Genomic DNA, 10,880 nt, shown 5'->3' with positions numbered 1-10,880 from the left:
AGAATGGGCCATTCTTTATTAGGATTTAGCAAAGCCGAGAGTCCTTACGGACCTGCTCTCTATCGCGTCCATCACATCTGTTATGTAATGACTGTCACTCAAACGTCACGCTATGTCTAGAAAATAGCGTGATTGGAATGCCAAACGGGATGGCGTGTTTTCGTTATCATACAACGAATGCCTACAGAGTGTCATCTTTCAGAATGTCACGAAAGCGTCGCGAAGAGAACACGCGCGCCAACAAATGCCGTTTGAAATCAGTAATTAAATGAAATGAAAAGCCTTGAAGATTGATTTTCCACCATCTTATCTTATCTGCAGTGGAATCGACCTCGTCAAGGTATATAGGTTTCGCTTTACTCGATGACAGTTCACAACAAAAAGATACCTTTGACCGGGGAAATATATTCGTCTGGAAATTCTATTGTTTTGGTACCGTTTGCTTTCCACCACCGGAAGTTATATTGTGTTTAAGCATCACAGGAACTCAGCGACCAACGACCGACATGCTGTCATTGTTTCTAAAGTATTAACATTTCCCTATCTGTTACGAATCAAGGTTATATGGATTGGCTGAATACCCTGGCGTCACAATCATCCAGTTGTTTCTAAATAAAATGTCATTGTTCTTCGTTTAGCAATGTTGTTTAACTAAACTCTTCAATTTCGCCGTCACGTCTAGTTTTGGCCGCTATGCGAGACCCGAAATAAAACTCGATAAAAACGATCAAATTTCTTTGTCTGGGTCTTTCAACCCCGGCACCTGGATAACAGCTACTTTTTCGAGAAAGCAGGCTTTTTTTTTTTCAGCACGGCAGATATCGTAATAACAGCAAGATAATTAGACGGAGATATTTGAATTGCATACCGACGGAAATTTGCATAATTGTGCTTTCCCAGACAGTGAGGTTTTTAGTCCGACCGCTGAGTACTAGAAAACATAAGGACGAGAAGAACGATTTTTTTGGACCACCGATGTGTGACACCATCGAACCTCGCGCAGAAATGGAAACTACAATTTATCAAGGTACCAAACTTCTACATACTACATAACTTCACGCTGTTAATTATGAACATTTCAATTATTTCCTACAGAGTTCACACCAGACGTACATACCGACTGGCTCGAAGTTGTGTGTCATATCGAGAAATCTCTTTGTCAAAATATGTTTTACTTTGCATTGGAATACACAAATGTTGACCGGCCAACTGCATCATTGTCCTGGCTTTTGCGTGATTTTCGAGAGAAAGCAGCGAGTGAAATGTACAAATAGAACATTTTCTGCACTTGCGCCTAAGGAAGGTAAAATATCCGATGGGATTCTTTTCGATTACAGAACGGGACAACTTTAATGTGACGAACAAGCGATGGTGAGATAAGTTGAGCAAACCAGGTCGTCGATCGGAAATTGATTTGGTTGGAGATTTTGTCAAACAAAGCAAAAGAAGATGGGCTGAGTTTTTTGTAGCATGTAACTATTACAACGATGTAATCTTACTTGCCTCTTTAGTCTCTAAATTAACTGGCGGAGAAAGTCATTGAAATTGAACCCTGGCTGTCTGAGTGAGATTCCCTTATCAGCTCACAGCTAGAAAAAACCATTGTATTCAAAAGTCTGTTAGAAAATAGATCAGCGTCGTTAATATTCAGGCAACATATGCGAACTGGTTTTTAAAGAAGGAGAAAATTTGAGAGATGCTGAAAGCGCCGTACTTCGGATGTAAGTTTGCAACAGCCAGACTGACTAAGCCACAAGTTATTGTCAATTGCATCATATGATAGTTTGCAAGAAATGAGCGATGGATTTTTAAAGATCTGAAAGTCTAAATCTCATACAAACAACATAAAAAATGCTTTGTCATTTTCTTAGAGGGCCAGAGTCAGTCAATACTCGTGGTAATTTGTGACTGAATCATACCACATGTATTCGCGCTGCCCTGATCGAGTTGTGACTTCTTCATTGTATTTCAACTTTTTTCTTGTAAACCGAAGATTTCGTGCCTTCTTGCTAGATAATTCAATTTTGAATTTATGTACTAATGTATTTTTGTCTGTGTTATAGAAAAACAATACGAACAGCAGCAGCAGAGGGAGCCGGCAAGTGGAGGCGATTCCTAAACACGCTACAGCACGAGGTGTACACGCGCTCTAAAATCCTCCTTGGGATTATACTAGTGAGTTTCAAATGTAGTTATTGCAGTATTTCTACAATGAACATTTCCTTACCTCTTTCCAAATCGTTGCTATCAAGATGATTGCGATTTGCATACAAAAATGAACCGACACGACCTGTCTGAGTAACACGAGGTTTTCTCAGTTGGTTTTAGTCGACCTACACTGTCATCCTCAATACAACATGAATCCATCGTCGACAATCGTTTCATCAGACAAGGAAAACACTGTTTTCTGAACATTGATTATTTTGAAAATAGAGGGACACTTTGACAAAACATCTTTTTTTCATCGTTTCCTGATAGGTATTTGCTGTTGTGTCTCGCACTGTCTAGATTTTATGCAAAGCTTTCCAGACCGCGTACTGTTGACGCTGTTCATACACTAGTCATCATGAGAGATTACTTCGGATTCGCTTCAACACTTGCGTAAAACTCGTCGCAATTTCATTCAGTTTCACTTTATCTTTTTATCGCGAAAGTAAGAGGAAAGAGGAAACTGAAGGAAAAACCGTTAGAGCTTCGTGAAATGAAACGCCAATTAGGTTAGCAGAAACATTCAAGTTTGATCAGAGGGACTTTATTAACTCACGCTCATATGTTCCTCTTCTGAACTTACTTTGAATATTTTTATGTACTATATCAGGAAAGAGGGCTTTTTTTTTGGGGGGGGAACAGTTTGGTATTTATTCAAGGACATCGAAAACTCGGTGCATTTCGTTCCAAAATTTGAGGCAGCTGAAGCATGAGAGGGACAGGGAAGATGTTCCATTGTCAAAATTGCAGTTTCCACATACAAAATCTTATCATTTGGGAAGAAAATAGTGGTTACAAAATAGGTTAACAGTATGTAATTTTATACAGATACTGTGCAATCATTTCCTTACTGAAAGGAAACACTTATCAACAAAGAGGCGAGATCATGTTATGGCAAAATGGTGTGGTGCAACAATTTCTATCTGCTCCTATTTTTTCATGTCTTAAATGGCTAATAATTCAAATTGGATAATTGTTACTTCTGTCTTTTTCCATTTTTCTCGGTTCTTTAGTCTGAGTGTGCAACTTGAGTTTATTCATAGACCTTTACTGCTTTCTTTCAGATACAAATTTTAAAGAAGAACACAGACAGAGCAATCAGGAAAACTGCAATGGTGACTACATATGGTCTTCCTTTCTTTTATAATTCCTTCCTTATTTCTTTTGTCTCTACAATTACAGTTGTAGATAGATCAACTAATTCTCCATGCCAATTGCTTAATTCTTAAATGATTTATGCTTTTTAGTGGCACAAATTTACTCAGGAAACTAAATCCTTAAGGTCAGCTCGAGGGCTGAAGTAAGTCTTGCTCTTAGACCCATTCGACTTTTTGCAAGTCTGTCAAAAACACGCGTGCTTGATTCACTAACTTAAGCATCAACAACTTGTGTAGGAAGCTACAGTCCATCATCAGGGTGTTTTTAATCATTTTTCAAATGAACAATGAGGAAATTTCTATTAGTGTAGGAAATCACATGTTTGACTTACGTTCGTTGAGTACAGCCGGGAACTCTTGTAATTTGCATAGCACCCCGCTCACCCGGGGCGGGGTTTGTTCTCGAGCCTGAAGTGTGGTTACACATCCGTTATATGTGGGTTAAACTCAAAACTCAGCTTTCACGCCATGCGTTTCGACCATCTACCCAAAAAGAGTCTTTTGGCTTCTTCTTTGCGCAAAGAACTATCCCAAATTATGTCTCCTATTGTTAGATTGATGAAAGAATTGTTACGATCTCTGAAATTGCTTGCTAAGAAATTTCGTTCGCCTTTAGTCAACATTCCTCGTGCATGTTTCAAGACCACATTTAGGTTGCAAGCCATGTGGCGTCGCAAGTTTTCGCGTGCAAAATGAATCGGATGCTTCAACAAAACGTTCGGCGAAAGAGCACAATCTGAATCGTAAGGGGTTCGTGTCGAGTCTTAGTTCTCTAGCCTTTAGAAAACAAGGCCACCAGACTATTGTGTTCGAGGTAAGTGTTTATCCCAGAGTTTGGATCAATCAACTGATAAACCCACGTAGCAGTTTCGAACCGGTTTTTCTCTGAGGGCTCGTGTTATATACCCAGACATGTGAATTGATCACATTATAGGTTTAGGGGGATTTTAAAGGATGCTCCTTGCAGAGGTGTTGTGTTCGGAAGAGCCTGTTGAATCCTCGGTGTATTTACTGATTGTTTGTTCAAGATCGACATCAGACGCACGCGACAACCAAAAATATCACTATCTTTACTTTTCTAATTTTTGATCGCGTGAAAAAAGAAATCTAAGAACAGTTATCAAGAAAAATCGTGTTTATGTTGACACTCAAGTCTTGGAGACTGAATAGAAGTTTGAAAACATCGGTGAAGGTTAGTACTTAACTCGAGCAAGTATTGACTTTCAAAGACATGAATACTACATTCGTATTATTTCCTTGTTTACAAGCACATTTTTTTACTGGCGGCTCTTGGGAAAAGTTCTTGATAGATATATTTTTGTCATAAGACAAAGTGTTAGCTGCTAAATACTTCTTGCTAATTCCAGACTGATAAATTAGACCCAGTTACATTTGACATCAATTTGAATGAATCACTTCTCTGAATCTTTGCTGGTTCTAAGATGTGGTAAAATGACGAAATAGGGGCATTGTATTCCCAAAGTTTTTTCCATTTTGTCTTTTGTAACTATTTCGGTTTAGAAATCGACAAAATCTTACAGGTGAAGCTCTGACATAATTAGGTTCTTCATAAGCCTAGTCCAATGGAGAATTTTATTGACGAGTGCAGTGAATGAAAGAAGGGTCCTTTCCTAGAAATTCACTATTTCTGCAGTTAGATTATATATTTAGTTCGGGTCTTATTCTTAAGTAGCGAATTATTTTTAGCTTGTTAAAAAATTATGGGAAATATTTGCTCCTCTGAATAGGTACAACAGTTCCAGACAGATCTGCTAGACATTTCCATCACTTTCTAAGGTTTGTATAACTTAGCTCAGATGTGAAGTCTTATTAGTATGGAGTCTAAATATTTTATGTTTTTATATCTTTATATCACCTCTTTGAAGAAGAAAGGAAACAAACTTTTGATGTACTTCAAGAACGATCTAATGTGCACCAAAGGGGCCAAGACTAAATCAAGCCTTTATTTATTTTTTCCAGGCTCATGCATTGCACTTGTGATTCGAGTTTCGAGTAAGGTGATACGGTGAGCTCATTTTCGAATACCCTTTTACGCCATTCTCTCGAGAAAGATCGTTTACATAGCACTGAAAAGAAAATTAGTCTCAGGGAAAACATATTTTAGTGTTTTTCGAAAGAACACTCATGATTCAATGGTACAATGGAGATGGACATTTAATCAAAGCAAACTGCTAATGCTAACTTCAAAGCAATGATGAAGACTTTCCTTTCTCCCACTGCTTGATCTTTTTACTTCGCAAAAATCAATCGTGAGCCAAGAAGAAGAACAGCATCCTGCAACAAATTCAGAGATTTTTATAGTTTATTGGAGTCAAATTCATGAAACACAATATATGCGAGGAAAGTTAGAGTTGTCTCCTTTGTTGAATGGACATATAACAATGATCATCAAACGATCTTATAGCTTATTGTATGTCGGTGTTTCATTTTCTTTTGCATGTTTTTAAAAGTTACAGGATGTTTTTTCGCATTTCCCTTCGAATGAAAGAGCTATCATTTTTTGTGAGTGAAAACATTGTTTTACTCTTTAATGATGTCTTGGAATAATGGGGTTTCTGATATTGAATGAACTTTCTGAACAATTAGATCATTTTTAAGGTCGTTGAGGGACAATCGTTTGCAATTTCTGTTTGGATTATAGTTAGCTGAGGGAAAGAACATGTTGATTTTTCTTTTCATGTATTATTTTGTTTGAAGAATTTGCAATTTCGACTTCACAAGAAGTCGAAATTGCAAATTCTAGAATCATCATTGTATCTATGTATCTCCCCAGGAGAGGAGAGGTCTTGTTCAGAATTCAGTCCTCCTTTCATACGACATCTGAAACATTATAGTAACAAGCTGGAAACAACATTTTTGTTTCGTTTTCTTTTAACTGCTTCTTTTCGTTCCTTTGAAATTACTATTCTGATATGATTGAAATCTGGTTCTGACAAATATATACCTTGGAGCTTATGTACTTCAGTGATATGGAGTAAACACGTTTGGAAATGTTTTAGGATTTCTTCGTCGATGGGGGCTTTCTACACAGCTATTTTAGACAAAGCCATTCAAGAAAAGATATATCGATTTAATTATTATTTTTACGACCGAGGGTGGATTGCAAATCTTTCACAAGACCATAGAACATTGACAAGATTAATATAAGCGATCGGGAAAATGACATTTCATATCACCTGATTTCAACGGTTAGTTGCCAAGACCCGAAAAGTATCTACTTCCTAAGAGAAAACAGCCTTTCAAACTGTCTTCTTAGAGCTTCAAATCGTGCTGTAGCTTGATGAATTTTGATCCATTACTGTTTATAGCAAGTTTAATGATGAAGGCATGTTGTCGTCTTATACGGCTTCGATAGAGCGAGAGAGAGAAACTGCAGCAATCTAATTTTTCTTTCACCCTGAAAAATAATCAGGTAGCAATGCTTAGGGCTTGATTACACTGGAAGGAAAGTTAGGCTTGATATACTATTCAATGTTTTTTTTCCCGAACTGTTGTAGGTAGTTGTGGCATGATAACCTCAGGCGGAATTGATGCAACGACCCGTGCATCCTAAACCTTGCCTTTTGACATTTTTGTTTTCAGCGTTGTCGAAGGATCTTAGATAAGAGATTCTGAATCAGGGCTCAGAGATGCTAGAATTTCGAACGAAGGATGGTGTTTGATTTGTTTCACCAATTAACCTTGGTCCCACAGAAGATTTGCGACGCTCCTCGATGAACTCCACCGGTGTTTAGTTGCATGTTGCTGCAGAACAAGGAGACTCCATACCGCCGAGCACGTTACGTATAAATATCCAATTCTTGCAAAATTAAACCATACACAAATGAAAAGTACTCTGAAAAAAGGTTACCCTTCAAACCGGAAAATTTATCAGCAAGGGAAGATTTTGTGGGAAGTAACATAGAGAAACGCCCCTGTGAGATACCATAATAATCATTCAAGTCACAATATTTTTGCCTAATAAGGAAGGTTTAAGATATTTCTTCTAAGCTTTAGGATATGAGGATGGAAAATGTGGTTAATAGATCAAGAATCTTTGCAGCAGAGTGCTCATGTTGTTCATGTAACTATGGTCAGTTTTTCGATTTTAATATATTTACCAAGCCATATTTATTCCACATTAGTGATTGGTTCACTTCGGCGATACATTCCTGTTGGAACTCTATGCTCAAGCTTGAAGAGGACGTCTGTGGCACTGGCTGATTACTCCGGCATTTTATTGGTGCGTTGTCTCAAGATTCTTCTTATCACAGTTTTATTGAATCCAGCAAAGGTTTTCGGAATCTGAATCGATCCACAGTCAACGAATAATTCTACCCCAATAATCGTTCAAATTGACACTAATGAGCGAACTCTCTATTATGAAAGCAACTTCGTGTGTCGGCTGAAAATTTTTTTCTTTCAATATACCTTAATTTTGAACTCTGGATGTGGATCTTCGTTTGATAAGTTCAGCGGGTTTGTAGGTTTTTCAAAAGCAAACACATAGGTTCCGAAGTCCACCTTGTTTTCGCGTTTGGGGGAACGGAAACCTCGCCCTTACGGGTCGTGATATCACAATACAATACCTTGAAGACACAACTATTAAGGTTTACTATTTTGAAAAAGAGAAAATCATGTAAGAAAAGCAAAAATTGTTTAAAATGATTCTATCTTTTCTTTAGTCGCCAAACAGTGTATATAGGGTTTGAACTGTCTAAGTCATGTTGACATTTGATCGTGTTGCATGTTATGAAGATCTCACGAAAAATAGGAAATCGCGCTCGCTCATTTTTCGAGGGAAATGCGCTTGAATAAGTCAAGCCTATCAATCTATCAAGAATAATTTTTAATTGGTAACGGCAGGCAAACTACTTATTATTGTTCATGAAGCGGCAATGTGTATGTTTCGCATGTCGGTAAACAATATCCTTGTCGTCTAGTCTTGCAATAACTTAAAACTGACAGCACTGAATTAGTGAGAAATTATCTGACCACATTTTCTGTAGCATTATATTTTCGACTTTTCTAAAATGTCGCTTTGAAGACCCTTTCAGGAAAGTCAGCTTTCAAAATGGACTACCTTTGTAACAGCAGTCGTTGAACACGAGAGAGACGAGAGAGAGCAAACATTTTCTTGAGCAGTAGGCGGTTAACTGTGTGAAAAGACAGGTATTACATTTTAAAATGCCTTGAGCGCACGTGGTCAAAGTCTCTATTATTTCTACGCTAATTTTCTTAACAAAGGCTGGCATCCACTTTGTTAGCAAAGCAAATAAACGAAGAGAACAGTCACGGAAAGATCCAGCGGTTCATCTGAACCCGTAGATCCGAACTTGTGGGAATTTCTCACCACAGGTTCGTGTCTATGGTCCACGTGTACTGCATTACTACAATGAAACTTAACTCCCTTCGTTGTAAAACAACTGTTGGTTGTTGCATCGTTAGTTTAGACTGGACAATAAGAGTTCGAAAGACAAAGGAGACAATTGCCATACCATGAAAGTTAACCACAGATTGAGTCTTACATTGATTACACGTTGCGTTGTGCAGCTAGCATTGTTTTCCAGTGACAGCGCTTTAAACCGCAGTCATAGCTTTCAATAGGACACTTTTGTTAAATTGAATGAATATGAATTAGATTTTAATGTTCCATGGTATAAGTTTCTACAGTTTACTTACGGGACGCACTGTCGCGCTCAACACCATGTTCTAGATAAATCTGTGTTGAGTTCCAACGAAGCTAAGGCTCAAAGTTCAGCTGGCTAGTTTATCGGCAGTAAATACTTTGTTTACACATCTTCATGAATTTGAAAGAAAATTATTTGAGCATATTTGTTACCAAGTTAGCGAGCTACACGACTGATTCCTGGCTTTTACTCATCCTATAGGCAAGATTGCGAACGCCATTAATCTCCATGGCTTAGCAAACCTCAAATATAATACCAATATATTCATGGCATTGTGAGTCATTCACTCTTAATTTTGTTAAGGTCTATTTAGCTAGTTATGTTAGCTAGGTAGGTCTCTTTTTAGCAGAAAAAAACCTAACCACGTTTTGTAAAGAGGTAAAGGTATCTAAGAATGTCAGAACACTTTTCAGTCAACGATTTTCAGTGCTTTGTATGCTGATGATTTCCATAATAAAACATGAACATTCACCAACTTGTTTTGAGTGTTTGAGTGTTTTCCTCGTTTGATTGGTGAGCAAACGCTTCTAATTATGTTACGTTAACAATAAACTCCTTGCTGGAATGCCGGCGAGATGGGTCTGAAGTAATTCCTTCACAGCAATGCACAAAAAAATCGGAAAACCTTCTGCTCTTTGGAGCGCAAGTCTCACAAAATTGTTTTCATACATTGTTTGTCTGCAGTTGCCAATTCTTTTCAGAAAACCATCCTGGATAATTAACGTCCGTGTAGGTGATAAAAGACTGGACGCTTTCCAATCGATTATTTGAATCTCACGGAAGGTAAGAGTACAGATTATTGGGCGATCATGCGTTTACTTTACGAATTTTATTATTTTGCTTATGCAGTTCACGCTTCCTGGGCAAAATAATAGCTCTTTGATCTTGTTTTTATCTTTCGCCATCAAACGATCTCGGGAGATCATTTTCTCATCTGTCGATCTTGTTTGAGTTTTTCTTTTATTTTTTTTTTGTCAAGAAGTTCTTAATCAGGCAGAAAACAAAGGCGGCGACTCATTAAGTATAGAGCCCGGCTAATTTAATGACTCGTTAATCACATTACGTCTGCGCGTATTGTCAAACAAGTTTTAATGGACAGGGATACAAAACAGATGGAAGACCATAAAGGATAGAAATTGAATTAAGGAAGTTACATCTCCATTATTCTCGAAGGGTACAATGAAGCGGTTGTAATCACAATGTTATTTTTTAGGGGGGAGGGGATAGAGGAAGAGTTGTTCCTCTCCAGACGCATCATCTTGCAATTAACTCAATAACAGTCATAATACGCTCCTCAAGACTCTGTCAGTTCATCCTTTTTTAATTTTTAATCGTTTCCAATTCATTTGCTCATTCACTACGTCTAAACTTGAATGACACGCACACACATAGGAAGGAGAAACGAAGCCAGCATAAAACACGCCGAAAATGCAAAGCTGCAGATAAATTATGTTGAAACCCTGAATATCTTTCCTCGCTAATTGGATACATAGCTCATTTTCAACGGTGACGGTAACAATCCAACAAAGGGAGGTAAAAAAACTTATCGCCTTCCGCGCGGATTATTGCATCAAATTCCTGATCCTGACCGGAACTCAAACATTGTTAAAAATGGTACCCAAAGGTACAATGGAAATAATCTATAGGTTTTTAAGTTCGTAAAGGGAGCGTTCATGTATTAAGCAAGATTTGAAATGATTGTCATCAAATATTTGCTTCACAGCCAAAAATAGACTTTCTAAACCTATTTTTGGAAGGAAATACATCTCGTTCAAATATTGCATGAGCATTTTAGAAGCAAATTTAAATTATCTACCAAGGATCT

The 10,880-nt window shown here is 37.7% G+C and overlaps 2 long non-coding RNA genes across 2 annotated transcripts; one reads left to right on the top strand and one right to left on the bottom strand.

The window, feature by feature from the left end:
- The first annotated feature begins 840 nt into the window (after window positions 1-840).
- Window positions 841-9,530, top strand: LOC131770225 (uncharacterized). The gene is made up of 6 exons (XR_009339108.2): window positions 841-1,027; window positions 2,064-2,175; window positions 3,273-3,323; window positions 5,114-5,162; window positions 5,346-5,391; window positions 6,969-9,530. It is a non-coding gene; the product is annotated as an uncharacterized lncRNA (long non-coding RNA).
- On the bottom strand, window positions 5,523-6,982 carry LOC131770224 (uncharacterized). The gene is made up of 2 exons (XR_009339107.2): window positions 6,563-6,982; window positions 5,523-5,660 (listed from the first exon to the last, which is right to left on the bottom strand). It is a non-coding gene; the product is annotated as an uncharacterized lncRNA (long non-coding RNA).
- Window positions 9,531-10,880: the final 1,350 nt, after the last annotated feature.

The sequence above is a fragment of the Pocillopora verrucosa genome, chromosome 6 (assembly GCF_036669915.1).
Source record: "Pocillopora verrucosa isolate sample1 chromosome 6, ASM3666991v2, whole genome shotgun sequence".
Taxonomy (NCBI): Eukaryota; Metazoa; Cnidaria; class Anthozoa; order Scleractinia; family Pocilloporidae; genus Pocillopora; species Pocillopora verrucosa.
This window is presented reverse-complemented; position numbering and strand designations above follow the sequence as displayed.